This window comes from Pan troglodytes, chromosome 18 (genome assembly GCF_028858775.2).
Source record: "Pan troglodytes isolate AG18354 chromosome 18, NHGRI_mPanTro3-v2.0_pri, whole genome shotgun sequence".
NCBI lineage: Eukaryota > Metazoa > Chordata > Mammalia > Primates > Hominidae > Pan > Pan troglodytes.
The window spans coordinates 75,933,193-75,958,311 of NC_072416.2; the positions used below are offsets into that span (position 1 = coordinate 75,933,193).

Consider the following 25,119-nt stretch of genomic DNA (forward strand, 5'->3'; position numbering starts at 1 on the left):
CAGCAGAGGCGGACTGGACCCAACACTAGGTTTGCATGTTAAACTTGTAAGGGGAACTTGCTATTAATCACGGTGAGACGAGCCTATTCCTTCCCATCTGTTTTCTAGAGCCCCCCAGTACATACTGCTCTCCAAAGCAGCAGCCAGCTCACGAGCTCCTAGGTTAGATCAGAAACCCAATATCTGGACCTCTCTAGAGGCACGAGAAATGCAAACGAGAGTCCCCTCCCGTTCACCACCTTGAGAACAGACGCAGGTTTCATCAGCCAGATTAGAAAGCAGCTAGTGGGAGAAGCAGCCGCTGATCCCTGCCTTGCTGCTCATATATGCAGCTGGTCAGGTTTGACTCTGAACACGACTCGTGGGTCTCTGTGGGGAATTCAGGGTAAGGGAAGAGGCTTTTGCAAACCGGGGGATCCTATACAATGAACTCTTATTGAACAAAGTTGTTTGATCCCAGAAGGAGAGCTTATATCTGCCCTTTCGCAGCTAAATCCCCAAATACCAGCCCACTCCCCCACCCCACACTGTTTGGCACACTGCACATCCTAAATAAGTTATCGCTGAATGAATGGATTGAGGAAAGAGCTCGGAGGAGGATTATTGGGTCATTATTTTTCTTTACTTGCTGGTGGAAGAGCTTTTGCTTAGTACAATTAAAACCATGCATTTAGAACTCTCCTTCCTTAACCACTTCATCAAAAAAAAATTACCTGTATACACACACCTATGCATATATGTGCATATACATATATACAATTATATATACAGTTGCATATGTATGCGTATGTAATTTATGACCCTTCATCCAAATTGAGGATGGGATTCTAGGATTCTAGAGTACATATTCAGAGAGTGAAAATGATAAAACTACTTTTTAAAGGAAAGAGCATCATCTGCAGTACACATAGTTCTGTGTTTTCCAGTCTTATGTTAACTGCATAATTGCTGATAGGAACTGAAGCATTTTGAAATAATAAATGTCAAGATGAAGGCCAAGAGATTGATTTTCAAAGCCAAATGTGAAAGCCTGTTCTTCAGTGGAGCTACACACACACACACACACACAGAAATCACTGCACTTCCCCCACCCTAGTTGTTCAGAAAGCCAACCAGGCTGCAGGTACATTTGGAATACAGTGTTGCAAACAGCCCAGATTGATTTTCCTTTCACCAAGCTGGAAGCAGAGTTAATGGTTTTACAAGGAAGGATTGTAATAGGCTTGTAAAAATGGCCCACTGGGCAGCTCTTTCTCCTCTGGGCTGGGATTGGCTGGCCAGACATGACCATTGATTATAAGTTTCAGCCTTGGGATACAGGATGACTCATTCTGTATTTTTATGAATCAGCCGATGGCTTCCTGGATGATGGTCTCCCTTTTATCTGCTCTCTATTTTTAATAGAAACCTTTTTGTCATAATAGGATATGCTTTTTGCTTGGAATAAAGCATAGTCCATTTGAACCAGTATTAGTTAGACCTGGAATGACGTTACAAGTTGGCTATGAATTTTATGAAAATGGAAGAGATGAGGCAGGAAGAAATATCTATTTTATATCATTGACCCTTTTTCATTAATGGGCCAATGAGATGGGTATTTTTCCTACAGAATAGAAGAGCAAATTGAGGCTTGGAAACATTGAGTAATTTGCCAAAAACATCACACAATAATAGACTTAGGATTTGAATCTAATTCTCCTTAAATTTTTGCTGTTTTCCTTTTATTCCATTTTGTCTCCCTTGGTGGAAAAGCCTTAGCACATGTGATTCCCCTCTTAGCATGTAGTCTCACTTTCTTTCCTTTCTCCACCGAAGATGGTTCCTTTGCTCTTTTTGTGTCTGGCTTAAGAGAATATTCTCTAGCTATTTCCAAAGTAGTATGGCTTTCTCCAGAAAGTAGAGACATTTTGGTCAAATGCAGCTCAAAAAGAACTGTTGCTGGGGTCAGGGTTGGAATGATAGCAGAGTCTTCTGTCTAAATTGTTTTTTAAAATGTCAGTTTTGATGGCAGATCGATTTCACCAAATATTCATGGAATACTTTATGCAACAAGAGGTTTAAGTGACCAGGTGGAAAAAGCATGTGGCCCTTGAAGAGAGAGGGACTTGAATATAAGCTTAAGCCTCATCTCTTCCTATCCATATGCCCCTGGGGGATGTGTCTCAGTGTCTCCAAACTTCCCATACATTATCTGCAAAGTGGGGATAATAAAATGAACCTCATGGTATTGTTGAAAGGATCAGATGCAAGAAAGACACTGCCGTGTTGTCAGCATTCAATAAGTAGGATTCGTTGTAACTGTCGTTGTTGCCATATCTAAACCAATGTGATATATGCTGCTTGGTGACCTACAACTTGGAGGCCATCATTTTAATCATGTATATAATATAGGCAATATCATGTCACATCTGCTTAGTGATTAAGAGAGCTTCCTAGACATGAGTCCCAGCTCTGATACTTGCTAACTGGATGTCTTAGGTCTGGCTCCTTGGAGGCAGAGCCTGACGCAGGGATCCTTTTTCAGGTGGTTTATTGAAAGTGTGCTTTCAGAACTATGGGAGCAAGGGAAGCAGGCTAGGGAAGAGGAAGGAGTTAAACAAAGATGTGGTCTTAGCTGGATCCCACTGCAGAGTCAGTCCCACCTTGAAGCATGGAACAGAGGGAGCCTTGTGTGTCATTGGCTGTGGGCTACTTCCTAAGTGGGGACATTGAGCCTCTCAAGCAGAAGTGGCTTCTATTTGACTGAGCAAAATTCTCTAGGGAAAGGGATGACTCTGAGGCTTGAGCATCCAACACTTCCAGCAGTTTGGGGATGGGCACCTGCCCATAGACAGGATCTGGGTGAGGTACAAACCATGCCTTCTGGTTGGCCTTGGCCATGTTGTTGTTAAAAACATGTTAACAAACTTCTGTTTCCCGGACTATAAAATGGAGCATCCATTTTATAATAGCATCCCCCTTCATAGTGTTGTAATGAAGCTTAAATGACATGCCATATACAAAGACCTTTATAAGGATGCCTGGTGCTTAGCAAGCAGTCAAAAAATGATAACCATTATTATCTAAACTTTTACTTTTGGTTGCCGTAGAAACTTTAGTTTATTATTCAAACTGGAACTCTTGTATTTTGAGACAGGCATAGCAAGTAGTCAAAAAATGGTAACCATTATTATCTAAACTTTTACTTTTGGTTGCCATAGATACTTATATAGTTTATTATTCAAACTGGAACTCTTATATTTTGAGACAGGGTCTTGCTCTGTCACCCAAGGTGAAGTGCATTGGTGTGATCATGGTTCACTGCCACCTTGATCTCCCTGGCTCAAGTGATCCTCCTACCTTGACTTCCTGCATAGCTGGGACCACAGGCATGTGCCACCGTGCCCAGCTAATTTTTTTTTAATTTATTTTTTGTCGAGACAGAGTCTATGTTGCTCAGGCTGGTTTCAAACAAACTGAACCTCTTCTGAAAGCAAAAGGGGCACTATTTATAATTACTCCTACATAGGAGAAGCTACAATCATAAACTGGAACTGTCTTAGGCAAACCAAGGTGTATGGTTCGCCCCTAACTGATACAAGTCAGAACTGTGCCTTTGCTGCTATCAGTCTTGTCACAGTTGAGTGTCTCTTAGACAGGGGCTGCTAGGATTTTAGGCTGGCAGAGGGTCTCCAGGTTGGGCTGCAGGAATGTATTTAAGTGGCCATTAACAAACCTTGTCTGGTTTGTGGTTCAAATTGGCTTGCAGTAGAAGGGCACTAATGGATTAGGGACATTTATTTTCCCAGAGTGATTTACACCAAGAGGCTACATGAAACTGCTGGAAAGAGACCAAGTGGATGAAAAATGGTTCCAGCCAGTCATGGTTCCATTGGCTGATCTGAAAATGGGCTGAGGGCAGGCCACATCAGAAGAAAGCTACCAGACTGGTGGAATTCTAATATGTCGCGAGGGTATAGTAAACTGGAGATAGGGAAGGAACAAACATGTATTGACCAGTTGTTATGAGCCAGGAACTGAGTTGGCTGCGATACACTCTTTGTTTCATTTCATCCTAATGACAACTCAACAAAATCAGTATTGCCATCTCCAATTAAAGATGAGGAAACTGACATTCACAGACACATCAGGATCACAGACTGCTAAGTGGAAGAGCCATGTGAAAACCCAAGTGTGCCTAAAACCGAAATGGCTCTTTACATTTTGGAGAATCAGACAGACACAGTGACAAAGACATAAAAGAGAAAGAGAGAGAGACACACACAAATCATGAGAGATCAAGAGACACAGAGAGGCAGACGGGCACACAGACAGAAATACAGAGAAAGAGCCATGAATGTATTTGACTGATTTGAAATACAACTGCTAAGATTCAAAATTGCACAGTACTATCCTGCCTCCCACCCCAAAACGGCCATTATGTTTATGCACCACATCCATTTCGTCTACTCTTGTGAGATACAGTATGTGGGATGCTTTGGGGGATCCATCTAGATGGAGTTACTATGACTGTTGACCCAGAACACCCATGCTGATTAAACACAATCACAATCACCACTCCTTGAACCACTAAAGATATTGGAGTTCCTCCCTCTGCCTCCTTTACCTTGATCAGGCCATTGCTACATTGGCAAACCAAGTATAAGTTATCCCCAAACAACAGAGCATTAAACTGTCACCAGTAAGGTTGATGCAATGAAAGGTGGCCAACATGATATTCCCTGTGTTTATTCAAAATAAACACGTGGTGTCCATGAGGTTAAGATGTTTGTAAAACTAAGATGTTGCTCAGAGGGTTTCTAATGCCAAGCCAGGAGCCACTCTGACATGGAGATTGGAATAATATGTTCTGAATCAGTCTGTATTGGATGGAAGCATCAGGATTTGACAGGAAAGGATGACTCCATGCTGAGTCATATTTAAGGCTCATTTGATGATGAGAACATGGAAGTGCTAGCTCAGGGGTCATTTTTATTTAATGAAATTTGCATTCTCTCATCAACTGAGTCCTTGCTGATGAGGACTGGGGATGGTGACAATATCTGCTCTTTATCCAATAATGAAATGGGCTTCTTGCTTTTCTGGCGATTTGAAGAGGAAAGGAAACCTAGAATCAGTGATTCTTCTATCTCATGAGAACAAAGAAATATGTTTTGACCCCATCATTTGAACCCACTGTTTATACTTAGCATCTTGCCCCCTGAGAATATTTTGATCTATCAGTAGAGAAGCCTTTGTCTTTTCTCTCCATTTTGTGTCCCCTCTCCCTCAATCTGTATCTTCACATACTTCTGTCTTCCCATTTTTCCATTCTGCTGCTAAAAAAAAATAGCCACCAAAGAATAACCTCACTAATGGAAGCAATAATTGGTAGAATTTACAGTGGGGGGGGGGGGAAGATTGAGAAATTAAGATTTGTTTTAATATTTTACATGAAATAGGATTCATCCAAGTAGAAATAATTTCAGAAAATAAAAGCGAAGTAAATGGCAAATAGCTTAACAGCTTATTAACAGCTTAATAACAAATAGCTAAAATGTGCCATTTAGAACATTTTAATTTGCTAAAAACCAACACTGTTGTCATAATTCTGATGGCTTGTTTGTAGTAGGTATTTCCCCAGGATTAAACCTTTTGGGGGGTCGAAACTATGGAATTAAAAATAACCTGGGATCAAAAGGAAGAGCCTGAAGGAAGAGCAGGAATGAAGGTGGATGGATCCATTCAGAAAAGATTCATTCATTCCACCAAGTTGGTTGACTAGCATTAGTAGGGAATCAGCGCAGATGGGGAGGAAGCTGCCTATCCTTTGGAAAGTGCTGGGGCGCTGGTTTCAGGCAGACATGGGTTAAAATTTTGCTTTGCCCTTTATTAACCATTTGTGTTTGAGCAAGTCGCTTAGCTCCCTTTTTTCTCTCTTTTTTTTTTTTTTTTTCATTTGAGACAGAGTTTTGCACTATCGCTCAGGCTGGAGTGCAGTGGCGCAATTTCGGCTCACTGCAACCTCCGCCTACCAAGTTCAAGCGATTCTCCTGCCTCAGCCTCCCAAGTAGCTGGGATTACAGGTGCCTGCCACCACGCCCAGCTAGTTTTTATATTTTTAGTAGAGACAGGGTTTCGCCATGTTGGCCAGGCTGGTCTCGAATTCCTGACCTCAGGTGATCTGCCCGCCTCGGCCTCCCAAAGTGCTGGGATTTACAGGCATGAGGCACCACACCTGGCCAGTTGCTTAGCTCTCTAAGTCTTATTTGCTTTACTTACAAAATGGAGATACAACCTTATAGAACATTCGACATATACTAGGTTTCCATGAACAGCAGCCAGATCTCAACTATATAGGGACCAGTGAGAAACCAATGGCAGGTAGCTGATGATGCGCAAAGGGAATGGGGACTGATTATTACACCCACCCTACCATCCATCTGCAGCATCTTTGCAGTGACAAAGCCTACTATGTACCTCAGCTTTTCATCTGATCTTCAACACCCCATGGGGTAGGTGTCACTGAAATTATCATCCATGTTTTCTAGGAGAGGAAGCTGGGACTCAGGGATGGAGTGGAAATAGTGAGAAGCTACAATCGATTTGGGTTCAGTTCCTAACTCTACCTCACTGTGGTTGTGTGATCTTAAGCAAATAGCACTTTCAACTTATCTACTTCCTCACTTTGTTAATGATACGCACTTTTACTTATTGTTACAAAGACTAGCTGAGTGTCTGTAGAAGTCTTGACGGTGCCTGGCACATGGTGGGCACTCAATAAAGGTTGTGTTTCTTCCTAAATGACTTGGGCTTTTACATACAGAACTGGGACATGAATTGCCATCTCTTGTTTTCTTGCCTAGCGGTTCTCACACTAAACTACATTGCCAGCACGGAGTAGGATGCTGGCTTTTCTACAAAATGGAATGAAATCATGTCTTTTGCAGAAACATAGATGGAGATGAAGGCTGTAATCCAAAGGGAAATAACTCAGAAACAGAAAGTCCAATCTGGCACGTTCTCACTTAGAAGTGGGTACCCATGGTCATGGTACACACTGAGTAGAATAATAGACACTGGAGGCTCTAAAAGGTGTGAGGGTGGGTGGAAGATGAGGGTTGAAAATTGCCTAATGGTACAGTGGTCACTACTGGGGCAGTGGGTGCACTAAAGGCCCGGATTTCACCATTACATAGTATATCCACGCAACAAAACTGCACTTGTACCCTTAAATCTTTTTTTTTTTTTTTTTGAGATGGGGTCTCGCTCTATCACCCAGGCTGGAGTGCAATGGCGCTATCTTGGCTCACTGCAACCTGCGCCTCCCAGGTTCAAGTGATTTTCCTGCCTCAGCCTCCTGAGTAGCTGGGATTACAGGCATGCACCACCACACCCGGCTAATTTTTGTATTTTTAGCAGAGACAGATTTCACCATGTTGGCCAGGCTGGGCTCAAACTCCTGACCTCAGGTGATCCGCCTGCCTTAGCCTCCCAAAGTGCTGGGATTACAGGCGTGAGCCACCGCGCCCAGCAATTTTTCTTTTTTTAGGATGCTGGCTTTCAAAGCCACCCAACTTCCAGGGTTGGGAATGGATTTGGACTGATCTATTGCTGCCCTCCCACCAGCCCCCTGCATCCCCACCCATGGGTTGCTGCAGGGATTTCTTTGCTAGCTGGGTGTATATAGACAATCCAGCCTCTGGAGCTAGCTTTGCTAGCTGGGTGTATATAGACAATCCAGCCTCTGGAGCACTCTCATTCAAAGGAGTCAAATCCCATGCTTTGGACACATCACTGACACTCAACACTGACAGCAGAGCTCACCCAGGCATGAAGAAATAGTGCCCCGATAACCTCCAAGCTCCTGGGACTTCCTTTTCCTAAGAGAGAGCCTTTTGGACATCTTGGCATTTGTCACAGAAGAAAAAGTGTAATTAGAAAGAAGAAGAGACTCTTCACAGGAAAGGGCGGCGAGCATGTAATCTGAAATTAGTTTGATTCCTCTGTGTGTGATCTCATACAGAAAATTGGTTGGAGCCATGGTATGAAAATGAGTGAATTTTATGTCTGAAGGCCCAGGAGACAAAATAGATGTTTCAGTGAAAGAAGCTGTTTTATCTTTGAACATGATATTTTCCTGATGAGAGCATGCCGTCAGCATCTGTCCTCAGTCTCCTGTCAATGACCCCTGAGGTCTCATCCCCAGAATTTTCCTGGAGCCAGGGACATGCTAAACAATGCTTCACCAAACAGAACCCAAAGCCAAAGCATTGGGTCCTCTCACTCCTGACTTCTCTAAATAACTGTGGTCCCCAGAGCCTAATGCAGGATAATTATCTTCTGAGCCAGGGATGACAGTGATTCCTTTCTTAACCTGGCACTAGCCATACACCCAAGCCAGATGAGAGGCAGTATGCTTCTTGGTTATAAAGTAGTTAATGTGTGAACTAAAACAAGCTTGAATTCAAATCCTAGCTCTAACAATTTTAGCAACCTGTATAACCTTGGAAAAATGATTAAGTCTTTTGAAACCTCAGTTTGCTCATCTGTAATATGGATATAATAATAGCATGTATGGGGTAAAAGTTTTTGTGTGGGGAAAGAAGAAGATAATGCAGCTAAAGTGCCTAGCAAGGATGTTGATACATTTCATATTTGTTGAATGAATGAATAAATGAAGTGTGTGTGCCATATAAGATGTGTTTGATAGATATTAATGGTGGGGAGGAGGTACAAAGAAATAGGACATTAAAAAGTCCCTCTGTGCTTCATAAAGTTTTCTGAATGGAGTCCCTCATTCAGACTCCACCTGTATCCGCCAAAGACCACAAAACCCTGACATCAAAAGTAGCTCAAACGGGATATGCCACTGTGTCATGACATATACAAGAAGATCAAGAGGAATTCCTGAAGGGACAAGCGAGGAAATGGAACCAAAATACACTGTGCTTCTACTGTGTGCTAGAAACTGGACCAAGCTTAGAGATCTTCAGAGGGCGGGAAGGCCACCCCCTTACTCCCTCCCCTCTCTCGTTATTTCAGCCCTGCTGGCCATCATGATGAATTTGTCCCTGGGATTCTAGGCTTTCTCCTCTCCTTCCCCTTCCACCTTTCATCCTCTCTCCTCATAAGTTAGCTTCATGTACTCCTGCTGCAATGAGCTTCCTTCCCGAGGCTGGAAAAGGTGGTGGTCATTAGCTGCAGCTGCCGTGTAAAAATTTAGCAAGCCCCAGTGCAAAGAGAACTTTTCTCCCAGTTTTCATGTATTAAGGAAGGACTTTGATTGGTCCTTTGCAAATCACATACCAGCCCCTGGAAATCTCTCTCCCTCTCTTCTTCTCCCGGTCCTCCTCCTCCTCTTCTTGTCTCTCCCTCTATCTCTCCCTCCCTCCCCTTCCCTCCTTCTTCTCTCTCCCTCTTTCTCTGTCTCTCTCCTTCCCTTCTTTTCCCTCCGTCCTTCCCCCTTTCTCCCTCCCACTTTCTCCATCTCTTTTCCTCTCCACTGCCTCCCTCTCTCTCCTCTTTCTCTCTCTGGCTTAAGAAAATGAGGAGCTGTGATTGACCACACCTGTGCCTCATGCTCTCTTACCTTGGTCTAAAAGAATGTAAGCATCATGTCTGACAGCCCCACTGGAATACATGGTGTGTGTGTGTGTGTGTGTGTGTGTGTGTGTGTGTGTGTGTTGGGGGAAAAGGAGAGGGTAAATACTCCAAAAGGAATGGAGAGCAATTACCAGAAAGCGGGGGATAAGGAACACATGGGACTATTTTAAATGGCGGCCATCATGAGTGGATGTGAGACTCTTCTTCATCCAGTAAAAAGTGAAGAATCGGAGGGGAACTGGAGAAGTCAGGTCCATTCCCTCTCCTGTGATTGTACCTTTCTCACCACAGTTATTAAGTCACATTAAATAACACATATTTTCAACTTTGAGGCCCATGATCTTGTAGATCTTTTTGGTCATCTTGGAAATTCTAGGAATTTTCTCTGTGATCAGTTAACATGATGCCAAGCATGGTGCTTGGTTCACAGTAGGCACTCAATAAGTCTGGAGAATGAGTAAATATATTGCTGACTTTCTAGTAAACATGACCTTCCTAATACAAACAGTGGCCATTCCTGGTCAGTGGGGCTCAAGCTTCCCTTCCTCATCTCAGCTTTCTCCTACAAGAAGCTAAATCTCTCCTAAGGCCTCTTATGTGCAGATCTGTGAGTGAGAACCTGGAAGAATACCAAACTATGTTTTCATAGGACTATATTTTCAGGAGTTTTACTTCTCCTCAACACAGTCTATTCTCTTGGAAGCAGAAATGAATAATGACTTTCCCTAGCCTGGGAAATGTGGGTCTCTGAGTTCTCACGATGCTCTCTAATTTTCTCCTTGTTGACATCTGGCTCCATCGAGTGCCGCAGACCAAAGCTCTTAGAGAGAACCTGCCATGCAGGCCCAATGACTGTTATTCTATGAGCAATCACTCAAGCATCCCTGCAATACATGGGATTATCAGGTATACCTGGGGACTCTAAGGCTGACCAACCTGGATGTTAAAATCATAAACCCTATTTCCACGACTCTGTCCCTACCCTTCATAGGTATCAGGCCCCCCAAACTGCACCCTTCAATACCCACAGAGAGTTTCAAGGGTTGCCTAGAAGGTGTTGCACAGGTACTTAGAAACACAGTTCTCCTGGTTGCCCAAATGATCCTGAACCTTTCCTATTGCCTTGTTCTTTTCCCACTGCCATACACTAAAGCCACCCAGAATATGTCCCCATTTTCTCCCTGTTCCAGATAGAAAGTCAGGCTCCCTGCCCGCGCTGTGGCACATTTTCCCCCCAGTGCAGGTTACAAAGCAGCACATGCTACCTTGTATATTTAATGCTCCCACTGTTTGGAGTTAATAGGAAAGATACATTAATTATATTTCACTATTATCATAATAGCCTTTTGTTCTTGTTTTTTTGAGACAGAGTCTCACTCTGTTGCCCAGGCTGGAGCCCACTGGTGCGATCTCTGTTCACTGCGAACTCCGCCTCCTAGGTTCAAGCAATTCTCCTGCCTCAGCCTCCCGAGTAGCTGGGATTACAGGCATGTGCCACCACACCTGGTTAATTTTTGTATTTTTAGTAGAGATGGGGTTTTGCCATGTTGGCCAGGCTGGTCTCGAATTCCTCACCTCAGCTGATCTGCCCACCTTGACCTACCAAATTGCTGGGGTTACAAGCGTGAACCACCGCCCCTGGCCCCATAGTAGCCTTTTTTGGGTACTTTCCAAGTTCCACAAGCTCTATGCTAAGTGTTTTATGGGGATCCCTGTGATACCAAGCATCCTACCCGTGAAAAAGTATGATAAAGAAAGTGAAGGAATTTGCTTGCTAACCTTCACGCAACCTACAGAGACCTTAGCTTCAAAACAGGATTATGTTTTCTCCCAAAGCCCATACTTCTCACTGCTTTGTCCTACACAGAAAATTCCCAAGCTGAAAAAGAACAATCAGTAATAACTGAAAAGAACGTTCTGCAGTAAGAAACCACCACACTCAAAATCCAGCCCTTCGTGGTTTGATCTAATATGCCCTCATCCAGGCCTGTATTCTCCAACTCACTTTACAGTTAGGATGAGGTTTGTTATTGTTCCCAGAATACATAGCTGCCCTTCATGCAAAAGAACAGATTGTGGGGCAGCCCCACTGGCCCAGATAGTCTGAGCCATATGATTCAAGGGAGCTCTGATGAGACTTTCAAACTGCACTCTTCATACTCCTACCCCTCCTCCCAACACAGGCACACTTGTACCTTTGAGCAGACTATCCATCAAAGTACACACTTTCATTTAAAAAAAAAAAAAAAAAAAGCATCTCTCATCTAGGATCAGAAAGAAATGCCTTTCATTTATCTACGCTACGCCTAGTTCAATCAGCTAATGGGGAGCTATTAAACCTACCATACCTATGATTGGTCTGAATGATTTTCTAATTGGTTTCCCTTTATCCGCTCAGTTAAACTCACTAAAATTGTTCCTACTGGGGACCTCATAATAAACTCTGACTCAACGTTTTGCAGCCGGAATCGACGATGCATGACGCAGCCATCCATGCGCCCACCTTCCTGAAACAGTCCTTTCAGATTTGAAGGCCTTCTCTGTCTGACCCCGGAGGAGAGACAGACAGTCCATGTCTCTGGGACTACTACTTCATAGGAAATGAATGGCAAAGGCAATTTTCACCCTCCCACCGCTTTGAGCCTCAGCATCTCTCCTCAGCCAGCAGCACATGTGGGAGACTCCACAACTTCCTTTTGCATTTTTACCAGTTTTCTTTCCTTTTCCTAGTCATCTTTTTTCCTTTTGTATCCTTAAGATAGCTAGGCCTGTTTGTTCTTGAATGGAGACCCAGCTTCCAAAATAATTGAAAAGCACTATGAAAGTCTTGAGTCCCTTAGAAAACACTAAAGTTGCCAGAGCACAGTGGCCCACGCCTGTAATCCCAGCACTTTGGGAGGCCGAGGGGGGATGGAGCACAAGGTCAGGAGTTCAAGACCAGCCTGGCCAAGATGGTAAAACCCCGTCTCTACCAAAAATACAAAAATTAGCCAGGTGTGGTGGCAGGCGCCTGTAATCCCAGCTACTCGGGAGGCTGAGGCAGGGAATTGCTTGAACCCAGGAGGCAGAGATTGCAGTGAGCCGAGATCGTGCCACTGCACTCCAGTCCGGGCAACAGAGCGAGACCCCATCTCAAACACAAACACACACACACACACACACACACACTAAAGTTGCATCTGTTCATGGCACGGACAAAACTTCTCAAACATTTTCTTTTCCTGTGTACATCCCAGAAGTGCCGCTGCTCCCTCCAAACTCTCCCCTGCTCTGTTCAAACTCTTCCAGACTTTGAAACCTTGCTCTTGCCATTTCTTGGCAATCTTTATTCACCCTTCACATCTAGTCTTTAATCGTCCAGGAGTAAATCCTTGCTTTTTTTTGAGCCACATCAATCAAGCAGGCCTTTGATTTTCTCAGTTTCCTTCTCACCATCACAGCAGTGGACACAGCAGGGCCAGCAGCCCAGCAATGATTTCTTTCGTGAGAAGAAAGAATAGGACTCAAATCATTCCTAGGTATTTTCCTACTTACACCTTCAGTGCAGAAATTATTGTTTACCAGCCTTTAATGTGCCCTGTGCTAAACACTGAACATTGAAAGGTGGATTTTAAGACAAGCCCTGTGCCCTAAAGTTGCTCATAGTCTACAGGGAAGATAATAGGGTAGAGATGCTACTACTGTCTCCTCCTTAGGATCCATTACACTTAAATATTACTTAACTAAAAGTTCAGTTCCTTAGTCACACTAGTTACATTTCAAGTGTTCAATACCACATGTGGCCAAGTGGCTACCATATTGGAGAGCAGCAGGGACAGAACATTTCCATCATTCCAGAAAGTTCTATTGGACATGTCTATTCAAGTCTTCACCTCCTTTTTTGTTCCTATTGAAACAACCATTTTACTAGACATTCTTTTTTTTTTTTTTTTTTGAGATGGAGTCTTGCTCTGTTGCCCAGGCTGGAGTGCAGTGGTGCGATCTCGGCTCACTGCAAGCTCCACCTCCTGGGTTCAGGCCATTCTCCTGCCTCGGTCTCCAGAGTAGCTGGGACTACAGGCGCCCTCCACCACGCCCGGCTAATTTTTTGTATTTTTAGTAGAGACGGGGTTTCACTGTGTTAGCCAGGATGGTCTCGATTTCCTGACCTCGTGATCCGCCTGCCTGGGCCTCCCAAAGAGCTGGGATTACAGGCGTGAACCACCATGCCTGGCTACACATTCTTTTTATCAGCAGTAATGTCTTAGGAAATAGCTGTCACGTTGTAGGAAAAATGGACTATTTCTCCTTTGGGACCCTGTCCGTCTTTGGCTCCGAGAAGAAATCAAACCATCGTTACTCTATCTTCTCCCCTCTGTGGAGAGGTGAGATGGGGCTGGAGAGGCTGAGAGAACAGGAACAAGGGGCACGCCCATTCAGTGATACTATCTGTGAGAAGAACCTGATCCCAGTGACGTGATTTAAGAACTACCCTCTCTATGCTAGCCGTGACTCTTGTACAGCCTCCTCTTATGGAACTGTCATGCTGTGTAGTCATTCCTTTGTTGATCTCTGAGTCCTGGAAGGCAGAGATGTCATTGTCACTGTTGTGACATTAGTGCCTAGCCAAGCCCCAAAACACAGAGGGGTCTGTTGAATTTCAATTGGATGACATTAAATGTTCTATGCAACCAGTCACTGCCGAACACCTGTTTGAAGTGAATGCCTTGGTCAACATCAAACATGGAGCATAAAGATGTTAACCTTTACAGGAACCTTAAGAATAAATACCTCCTGCTGTGTCCCGAGGAGGGGCTGAGAGTAAATAACTCCAGGTCTCAAAAGTCAAAAGAGTTAGTCTCAGCATCAAGGAGTGCTTGTTTTGGACCCTTTCGGACCTGGCTTTTCTGTTTCTGCTGAAAACTGGCTCTAGACATTTAGATTCTCAATATGTCTCCTGGCCGTTTTGTTCTGTGTTGGAAATACTACTGAGGTGTGTTTTGAATACCAATTTGGGCATATGATCTGAATGTATTTCTTTTCCCAGACACGGTAGAAACAAAGAACTTGTACAACTGTATCCCAGGCTATATTACCCTCATCATCACTGCCAAGTCACTTCCTCCCTCCTCTCTGTCCTTATTTCAGCCATGCTGGCCATCATGATGAGTTTGTCCCTGGGATTCTACGCTTTCCCCTCTCCTTCCCCTTCCATCTTTTTTCCTCTCTCTCCTCATGAGTTGGCATCTTGTGCTCCTGCTACAATGAGCTTCCTTCTTGAGGCTGGAAAAGGCGGTGGTCTTTAGCTCCAGCAGCCGTGTACAAATTTAGCAAGTCCCACTGCAAAGAGAACTTTTTTCTCCCAGTTTCCTCCCAGCATATGTTATGGACAAAGGGATCTCAGTGGGGCAGCGACAGCACTACTAATGTAAAGTGGTAGATTATGAATAAAATCAGATGGGTCGGAAAACTACGTATGTCTCCCGTGGCTGCAGTGGCTTGCTTATCTTAAAATAGTGGTTAGAGAGGGTGGACAGGGTTATGTGGAACTGGTCACCAAGGGGACCCGTGTCAAGAGCCACGAGCCAGCAGTGTGGGAAGGGAGTCTGAGCATCCCAACATACCCTTTCCAGCCTCTGATTGAACACAGGTGGATTCTTCAGGTGAATCCTAAGACCTCTCTGAGACAATTCTGGCTGTTCTCAAATAAGAGCTGCCATCTGAGATTTGCATAAATAGTGTCCTTGCTTTGGTCACTGTGAGCTTTTTCTTTCCTAGCAAATTTCTGTCAGTCTGTTCCCACAGTCTTGAGATAACAAAACTGGCACTTGAGCAAATCAAAAAAGAAAAAAGAAGATTTATGCCCAAGATTTTCTGAGATCAATGCCTATTTTCCTAAGCATTTTCAAGTTTTCAATTGAGATTAAGAAACAAAAACAAAAGCTTCAGTTCTGGGGCAATGAGAAAATTAATCAAACATCTGCTTCTTTGACCCCGCATGGATTGGGAGTTAAGTGCTTTGATGAACATATTATCAGCAAGACGAGAGCAGAATAAGCAAAGAGCACACCTTCCCTTACTGCGTCTGCTTGGCACAAAGCCTCGCACGAGGTCTGCTTGCTTCTGCCCGGAGCTGGCAAAGGCTGCCACAAATGCAGGGCTGGTTAAAGTTCCCAGGCAGAGGGCTGGTAAAGCTTTCTATTGAGAATTTGATGGTGTTTTCCCTGATGCCTGCCTCTCCGCCAGTGTCGTGATCTCCGACTTCCCACAGACACACAGAAAGCCCTGAAGTGTGATTTTTCATAGATTTTCCCCAAGCAGTTTACCAATCCTGCATGTATTTATCTGCTTGTTACTTTTTGTGTTATTTTTTCCTTAGTCTCTGCCTTTTTTTTTTTTTTTTTTTTTTTTTTTGAGATGGAGTCTTGCCCTGTGGCCCAGGCTGGAGAGCAATGGTGAGATCTCAGCTCATTGCAACCGCCACCTCCAGGGTTCAAGCAATTCTCCTGCCTCAGCCTCCTGAGCAGCTGGGATTACAGGCGCCTGCCACCATGCCCAGCAAATTTTTGTATTTTTAGTAGAGTCAGGGTTTCACCATGTTGGTCAAGCTGGTCTTGAACTCCTGACCTCAGGTGATCTGCCTGCCTTGGCCTCCCAAAGTGCTGGGATTACAGGCCTGAGCCACAGCACCCAGCCTCTGCCTCCTTTTTAAATTCCTTGATCTCTTTATTTTTCTTTTTCTTTCTATTTATTTATTTATTTATTTTGAGATGGAGTCTCGCTCTGTCACCCAGGCTGGAGTGCAGTGGCAAGATCTCGGCTCATTGCAAGCTCCGCCTCCCGGGTTGACGCCATTCTCCTGCCTCAGCCTCCCAAGCAGCTGAGACTACAGGTGCCCGCCACCACGCCCGGCCAAGTTTTTTGTATTTTTAGTAGAGACAGTTTTCACCATGTTAGCCAGCATGGTCTCGATTTCCTGACCGCGTGATCCGCCCGCCTTGGCCTCCCAAAGTGTTGGGATTACCGCGCCCAGCCTGATCTCTTTATTTTTCTAATCTTCACTTCCTTTTTTTCTATGGGAACAACTGTTTTTACTAAACATTACTTTTATCATATCTTTTATGATATGATAACATATCATAAAACATAACAACTTTATTTTAACATATCTTAGGAAACAGCTGTCATATCATAGCAAAAATGGACTGTTTCTCCATGGGAATGCTGGTCCTTGGTGGCTCCAGGGAGAAATCAAGACATGGCCACTCTGTGCTGTCTTCTCCCTTCCATGGAAAGGTGGGGTGAGGCCAGAGAGGCTGAGAGAATGGGAGCAAGAGGCACGCCCATTCCTAAGGGATACTTTCTGTGAGAAGCACCTGATCCCAGCAGGTTCTTTCCCCTCCGTCTCATTCTTTCAGGTTTTTATTTAAAGGTCTCATTCTCTTTCCTGCCTTTGCACCATTTGTTATAAGAACCACCAGATCTTTCCTCCTCAGGGACTGCCGTGCAAAGGAGCCTCATAAAAATTCACCATCAGTGACAGCTGCTCTGTGACCACAAGGGAATAAACCCTGAAAGGAGAGATCACACTACTCTTCTTGTAGTGGGAGCTAGTGTGCACCACCCCAAAGCATCCTTTTAGAATCTCAGTGCTCACTCCCCCAGCTACCAGGAATGATGGCAGCTGACAGCTCACAGCTGGTTTCTCCTGAGGAATTGTTCTCAGCCAAAGAAAGTCTCCTTCCCCAAGGCTGCACCCCCTCCCTGGGGGCAGCCCTCATTCCTGACTGGTTGATGCAGGGGTACAAAGGCCCAGTCCCCATGTCTTGGTTCAGAATTACTCAAGGAACCATTCTATGTCTGGAACTTTGCAAGGATGAACTGAGACCTCTTTACTGGTATATCAGAGTTCAACTTCTCCCCGTCCCCAGTCCAGCTTCCCTCCTGCCCATCTAGGAGTTGTCTTTTAGAACACTCCCTATCAGACCTCTTGCTGCAAATCTCAGTCTCGGAGTCTGTTTCCCAGGGAACCTGACCTATGGCATTTTCTTTGTGTCATAGTGATGACAGTGATTCGGATAGCAGCTTATATCTGTTGAGCATTTACTGTGTACGAGGTACTCTGTTTTACATATACTGTCACATGCAATCCACACAACACCCCATAAGGTGGTTGTGTTACTATCCCATTGTTGAGATGGAAAAACTAAGGCCCAAGGTCAAGCAACCCACTTGAGCAGGAGCCAGAAAGCTAAAGCTAAAGATCTAAACTTAGCTTTTGTGATTGCAGAAGACTGCTTGGAATAATTCTTTGGGGAGAACTTTCTGGAGGTTGATGCTTTGACTTTATGGTTATATTGTACATTAGCATGTGCCATGGTGGCTATATGAGCACTTTGCCTATACTCCAGAACAGGGCTCCCTGGGCCACAGACCAGTACTGGTCTGTGGCCTGTTAGGAAATGGGCCACCAAGCAGGAGGTAATTGGTGGGCAAGGAAGTGAAGCTTCGTCTCTATTTAGAGCCACTCCCCGTCACTCGCATTACCACCTGCACTCTGCCTCCTGTCAGATCAGCGGCAGCATTAGGTTCTCATAGGAACATGAACCCTATTGTGAGCTGCACATGTGAGGGATCTAGGTTGTGTACTTCTTATGAAAATCTAATGCCTGATGATCTGTCACTATCTCCTGTCACCCCCAGATGGGACCATCGAGTTGTAGGAAAACAACCTCAGGGCTCCCACTTGATTCTACATTATGCTGAGTTGTATAATTATTTCATTATATATTACAATGTAATAATAACAGAAATACAATGCACAGTAAATGTCATGTGCTTGAATCATCCCAAAACCATCCTCCCACTCCTGCTCCATGGAAAAAAATGTCTTCCATTAAACTGGTCCCTGGTGCCAAAAAGGTTTGGGACCGTTGCTCTAGAGGACCACTTGTCATCGTATTGTGATCAGTTTTGTTCCTGTTTTTGTTTTTGTTTTTTTTGAATCAGAGTTTCATTCTTGTTGCCCAGGCTGGAGTGCAATGACGCAATCTTAGCACACCACAACCTCCACCTACCGGGTTCAAGCAGTTCTCCTGCCTCAGCCTCCCACGTAGCTAGGATTACAGGCATGTACCACCACACCTGGCTAATTTTTTGTATTTTTAGGAGAGATGATGTTTTTCCATGTTGGTCAGGCTGGTCTTGAACTCCCGACCTCAGGTGATCTACCTCAGCCACCCAAAGTGCTGCGATTACAGGCGTGAGCCACCGTGCCCGGCTGTGATCAGTTTTTATGATTCTGTTTCCCCATGAGAATTTGGAGCCCCTTGTTAACTTTGGGCATCCACTACCTAGTATACGGCATAGTATACAGTAGTGCTCAATGTGCTAGTTGAGTGGAGAGGTCTTGTCTTTGTAACTGGGAAAACTGAGCCATGATCTTTCTCTAGGAGAGCAAAGTACATTAGTCAAGAGCACAGGCTCTGGATTTACATCACTTGCTTTCGCAAGCAATGTAAGCCAGGTAAAACCAACATTTTGTAAACCTTAATGTGCCTTGGTTTTGTTCTTTGTAAAATGGGGGTAATATTGTTGATCTCTTAGCATTGTTTATGGTTGTTGTAAAACTGAAATGACACTCCACACCATGCCTGATACATAGAAAGCGCCCCATAAAAGTTACCTATTACAATTGCTAGCCACAAATCAATTCTTTTCCTTCCCATCCTCCATCATCAGAGAAATTAGAATGGCCAGATTTCTGTTAGCTTCTTGGGGATGCCTCCAACAGTCACAAAGCCCTATAGGAGAGCCCTCTCAGAAAGAGTCCATTCTTTTTTGATCTTTTTTTTTCCATGGGAACAGCTGACATTGGGCTACTCAGGTGGTCCTTTGCAACCCTAACAGCACATGAGAGTGTGTGCTTTCACTAAAGAGACTCTCAGAGCTGGGGCCAGGATGCACACTTTCAGAAAAAAATAAATGTCATGATGATCCTGACTTGCATTAAAAAAAGTGATTGTACTCAAGACTCACCCCCTCTTCTCAGCAATTGCTGCTATGGGTGGAGGGAGGGGATCTACTGCCATTGCCCACAAAGAGAGAGGGTTCATAGTCTTTATCGAGTTTACTACACGTGACTTCAAGGTGTCTTGGAACTATTTCATAGAATCATGAGAGCTCCAGATTTGAAGAAAGGATGTCAGCTAGTCTTGTGTTTTAAATTTCCTCCATGACATCCTTCATGGTCTTCACAAACATCCTTAGTAACCAGGAACGGGGCAGCCTGTCTGATATTTTTATCAGCAACTTGGATGTAGAAGCTCGTGTCATGATAACCACATTTTCACAGGCTACAAATCCAGGAGGGAGAATTAATTTTTTTTGTTGAAAGAATTAGAATTCAAGAAAGAGACAGACAAATGAGAATGATGAACTTAATCTAATAACACCAAATCTAGCAAGGATAACTATAATCCTCTGGACTAAGATCAAAAATTCAACTGCCCTAGAGGACAATGAGAACTTTTCATTTACTTTCTATTTAACCATTTAATTTGTACTCTGTCTCATTTAGAAAAAGACTTGAATTAGCTTTAAAAAATAAAACAAGATCAGTGATTCTCTAAGTGTGGTTCCCAGATCAGCAGCATCAGCATTACTTAGGAACTTAGAAATGAAAAACTTCAGACCTCGCCCCAGATCTACTTGAGTCCAGAACTCAGAGGTGGGGCCCAACAATCTGTGTTTTAACCAGCCCTCCTGGAAATTCTGATGAATAATAAAGTTTGAGAACCATTCACAATACTACTAATACTGGTAATGGAGTGTAAGGATTTTAAAAATGGAATCTCCAAAGTACTCAGAGGTTAAGATGAAGTTGAGTATTAAGATGATATAGAGGCCGGGCACGGTGGCCCAGCACTTCCCACACTTCCCAGCACTTTGGGAAGCCAAAGTGGGAGGATCACCTGAGCCCAGGAGGTCAAGACTGCAGTGAGCCATGTTCACGCCACTGCACTCCAGCCTGGGTGACAGAGCTAGACTATCTCAAAAACAACAACAAAAATGATATAGAGAATGAATGTGACAAATTTGGCTCAGAGCTTCCTAACAGCCAATGCAAAGAAATAAACATAACCAATGTATATACTGTACTGAGCCTATAAGATCCATAAAGCCAATCCTTGTGCTGAGATTTGAGGAAAAAGTACTGTCTTCATAAAGTCGTAAATATATATTGTAGCAAATTATGTACTTAACAAAATCCCTACAGTAAGTATTAAAAGTAATGGCACAAACCACAATTACTTTTGCACCAACCTAATAAAACAATGGGTTTCTGAAGATTCTTTGGCAGTCTGTCTCTTAATTGAACTAATGACAGAACAAGACTTGGGATTTCTATTGAGTATAATAGGAAAATATAGGATGAGGCTCTATAATCCGCATCAATAGAGAAGTAGGTTTCGGAAGAGGGAGATTTGTTTAATGATCTGACACTGTTTGGATTTTCATGATTGATGCTGAGGATACTGACAACCTGAGGAAAGAACAGGATAGCAAGAGGCCTAAGATCTTTTCATATGAGCAACCCCTGCCTCCTTTTCACCAGGAGAATAGAAGACAAGGGAGCATCTCCATGCTACATGTATCTTTGCTAAACTCCTTCTTTTGAGTCACTTTTAACCTCAAATTGGAAAATTAATAAAGTATAGCTGGGCTGATTCTTTTGTCATCCACTTAGTGATGTCTTTTAAGAAATCAAATGTGTCTTCATTTGATATTGTTAGCATATCCAAAAAAAATTCCAAACGATAAGCTTTAGGGACAAGAAGACATAGCGGCCTACCATGGTTTATAGATCACACAATGACAGCCTGGTGGTCAGAACTCAAGCTTGGCAGTCATATAAAAAGGGCTCATATTCCCAGTTCTGGTACGAACTATATAACCTTGGACAAGGTACTTTATTCTCGCTTGGTCTCACCTCCCTTTTGCACAAAATGGAGATTAAAACACTCCATCCCTTAATACCTAACATGTAGCAGTATCATCACGGGAGCAATGTTTGTTGACTTGGGCAGGACAAAAATAAAGGCAGCTAAACATCTCTCGGGAGACTTTACAGGGTGATATTCCTCACTTACTAGGTAACAGAAAAGAAAGTGTAGAGGCCAAGGCTAGCTTTTAACTCCCATATAAAGTCTAAGCATACAAGTCAATGTCTTTTTCTCAAGACCACCAAGCGTCTCTTCCTCTCTACCTAAGCTTTGATTTTGATAATGTTTGAAACAGAGCCCACAGGATAAAGGACCATCAAACAAACAGACGATGAGAGCTGGGGAAGGCTTCAGAGACTCAGCCAAACTCCACCGCTAATTGATGGCAGCACAGGGATTAAAACCCAAGCACCTGCATCTGTTTCTTTTCACTGTTTCCTTTCAGCCTTCTTGTCCCTGAATCTTTTTTTTTTTTCTTTTTTTTTTTTTGACAGAGTCTCGCTCTGCCACCCAGGCTAGAGTGCAGTGGAGTGATCTTGGCTCACTGCCTTCCGAGTTTAAGCGATTCTCCTGCCTCAGTCTCCTGAGTAGCTGAGACTATAGGTGTGCGCTATCACGCCTGGCTAATTTTTGTATTTTTAGTAGAGATAGGGTTTCACCGTGTTGGCCAGGCTGGTCTCGAACTCCTGACCTCAGGTAATCCACCTGTCTCGGCCTCCCAAAGTGCTGGGATTACAGGCGTGAGCCACCATGCCCCGCCGTTCCTGAATCTTAAAACTCTTGATTTTAGTAACATTTGATTTACTTGAGATTTCATGGTGTTATGGGATACACAATAAGGAAGGAGATGGAAGACCTTTATTCAAGTCTCGGCTCTGTCACTGTCATGTACTGTCAGTGGTGTTGTGCTGCCTTTAACAAGTCAGTTTTCTTATCTGAGGCTCAATGTTCACATCTATTTAATGGGATTAACGGTATCTGCACTTGTTTTCTCAGCTTGTTACAAATTTTAATGAGATGTGTACGAAAGCACATGGTAGACTGTGCTGTACTCTACAAATATAAGAAAGTGTTATTATTTTAAGGAACTGTCCCCCGATTTTCCTGTATCTTCCCTAACATGTCTTCAGATCCCTCATTCTAACTGTTGAGCTTTTCAGGGTCTCTTTTTCAAACCTCTATCTTCATTCCTTCAGGATGCCATGTCTCAATGATAACTCTTTAAATCTAGCCTCTGACTAATAATTTAGTATGGGAAGAAAACTGAGACAGTCTTATATTATTTATTAAAATTATACCAATCTTTGAGAAAAATAGGATTACCTGGCACAACTTTATGTCAGGCACTTTCCAACACTACTTCTTTTTTTGCAATGATCTGAAATGTTTAAGAGCTGTATAAAATTTTTACTCCATTTGTGGGCCTGAGTCATCAGGCATAGTCATTGCCACCCCCAAAAACATTCTAACTAAGAATCAGATTACCTTAGAGAATACTGGAAACTGTAATTGTGCAAAACAGGGGCATTGACATGCCCCTGTTTTTTTATTTTATTTTATTTTTTCTGTTGTGGTAGAAAAAGAAAAGGATTAGACTCAAGTTTTTAAGTTCATAGATTTCACTATTTACTATCTGTGTGGCCTTGGGTAAATAACTTATTATCTCTAAACCAACAAAGTTATTTTTGTCTGAAGAAAAAAAAGTAGAGTCAACAATGTCTGTCCCAATGGGTGATTGGGAGTGATTGATTATGGTATTCGTTTGAGTTTGTATCTTTTGGTTTCATGTGACAGGGACCACACAGGTAATCCAAGCAAAGAGCTTCTGCTATAAACACATGTGTGAAGTAATGAAGGAATTCATGGAAATCATAGAGCAGGAGGTGTGATGGAGCTGGACCTCTCCAAGCCCAGAGACTGGACCTCTCCTCATTCTAGGGAACTCAGCAATGGAAGTCTACAAAGCCTCATCCTGGTGCAGGGAATTGGGTTGACTCTGTTGCTGTTCGTGTTTTTTCTTTTAATTCTTCCAGCTATTGGCTTTTCCACGTATGCTTCCCCAAAGCTCAGGTCAACTAGGTCTCTGTCACTCACTTCTGTCTTTTGACATCCTTTCTGTTGCTAAGTTGTTCTCTTGATGTGTGTTTCCCAATTCATAGTTTTACAGAGAACACCCAGTTCTTGGACCAGCTCATTTATTCAGTTTAAGGAATGGGTTCCCGTCTAGATTATGAATGGCCACTCCTCCAATATTGGGCCCACATTGGTGCAGTCAGCTCTCTGCAAGGGGGAAGATATAAAGAGCTATAAACATGGCTCTTGTATGTGCAAGGGCGGGGCATAGAGAAGTTCCCCTTAAAGAGGTAGAGTGTGTTGCCTAAGGGGTCAGGTTCTAGGCTTTGCATGAATTCAAATCCTGACTTTGACACTTTGAAAAGATGTGATGGCAAGCAAGTTACTTACGCTCTCTGGGTCTCAATTTTCTGATCTGAAAAATTGGTATGATAGTTCATACCTCATAGGAGGAGTATTGATGACTCTTAAATAACAAAAGTCAAGCACTTAGCACAGTTCTTGACACAAACTAAACCCTCAGCAAAAGCTAGCTATATCCAAATCAGGAGAAACAGGTCTGACCCAACACTCGGGAGTACTCTGTTAACAATTATTTACATCCCCTTTGTGTGGAGATAAACAATACTGACCTGTCCTAGTCTCCGTCTCCAAAATACACCTGTGTCTTAAAAATAGGGGGCATTCTCCATGACCTGACAGAATTGCCTAATGCCTCACTGAGGAAACAGGGTGCTACAGGCTTTTGAAAAGTCAGTGTTAGCCTCTTCTCACTGGAATTTAAGTACCTGGCTCTCAGTTTACCATTACTGGGCCCAGTTCATGCTGGATGGCGAATGCAGGCAGCCCAGTTGAGCAGTGTAATAAGTGTCGAAGATGAGGCCTTCTCCAGGGGGCTGCCATGTTTGCAGAAATGGCAACAAATTTCTTCTAGCATTTTTCCAACAGGGCCTTGGGAAATCATTGGTTTTCACGAAAAGAGAAACACAGTGAGCTAAAATATACATGAAATGAGATGGAGTGCTTGATTCAGGTTGTAGAAATTTCATTTACTGTTATACAGTGATGTGTTATTTATTTGGTTGTGTCAGAAAATCGGCCATTTTATACAAGTGAAGTTCAGAGATAGCTGAAGCTTTTCCACGTCAGCTGTGAAACTGTTTTTAACCCTTTTTTTATGAGTGCCTTCCTAAAATATATCACATACTTCTGCCTTCTTAACGGAAAATGCAAATTTCAAGGCTAACATGTATTGAATACTGACTATGTACCTGGCACCACATTTCAGTGCTTTATGTGCATTAATTTTCAATGACAGCCCTGTGAAGTAGGTACTATCATAACTCCCACTTTACAGATGTGGAAACTGAGGCATGGAGCAGTTAAGTAACTTTTCCCAGGTTATAGAGATAGAAGTTTTAAAATTGGGATTTGTATCCCAGTCTCCCCAAGCTCTTAAGGAAGTGGCCATGTTAAA

The 25,119-nt window shown here is 43.3% G+C and overlaps 1 protein-coding gene across 1 annotated transcript in view; it reads left to right on the top strand.

The window, feature by feature from the left end:
* The window catches only part of VAT1L (vesicle amine transport 1 like), a 191,495-nt gene that overhangs the window by 1,333 nt on the left and 165,043 nt on the right, over window positions 1-25,119 (top strand). The gene's annotated exons all lie outside the window — the stretch shown is intronic.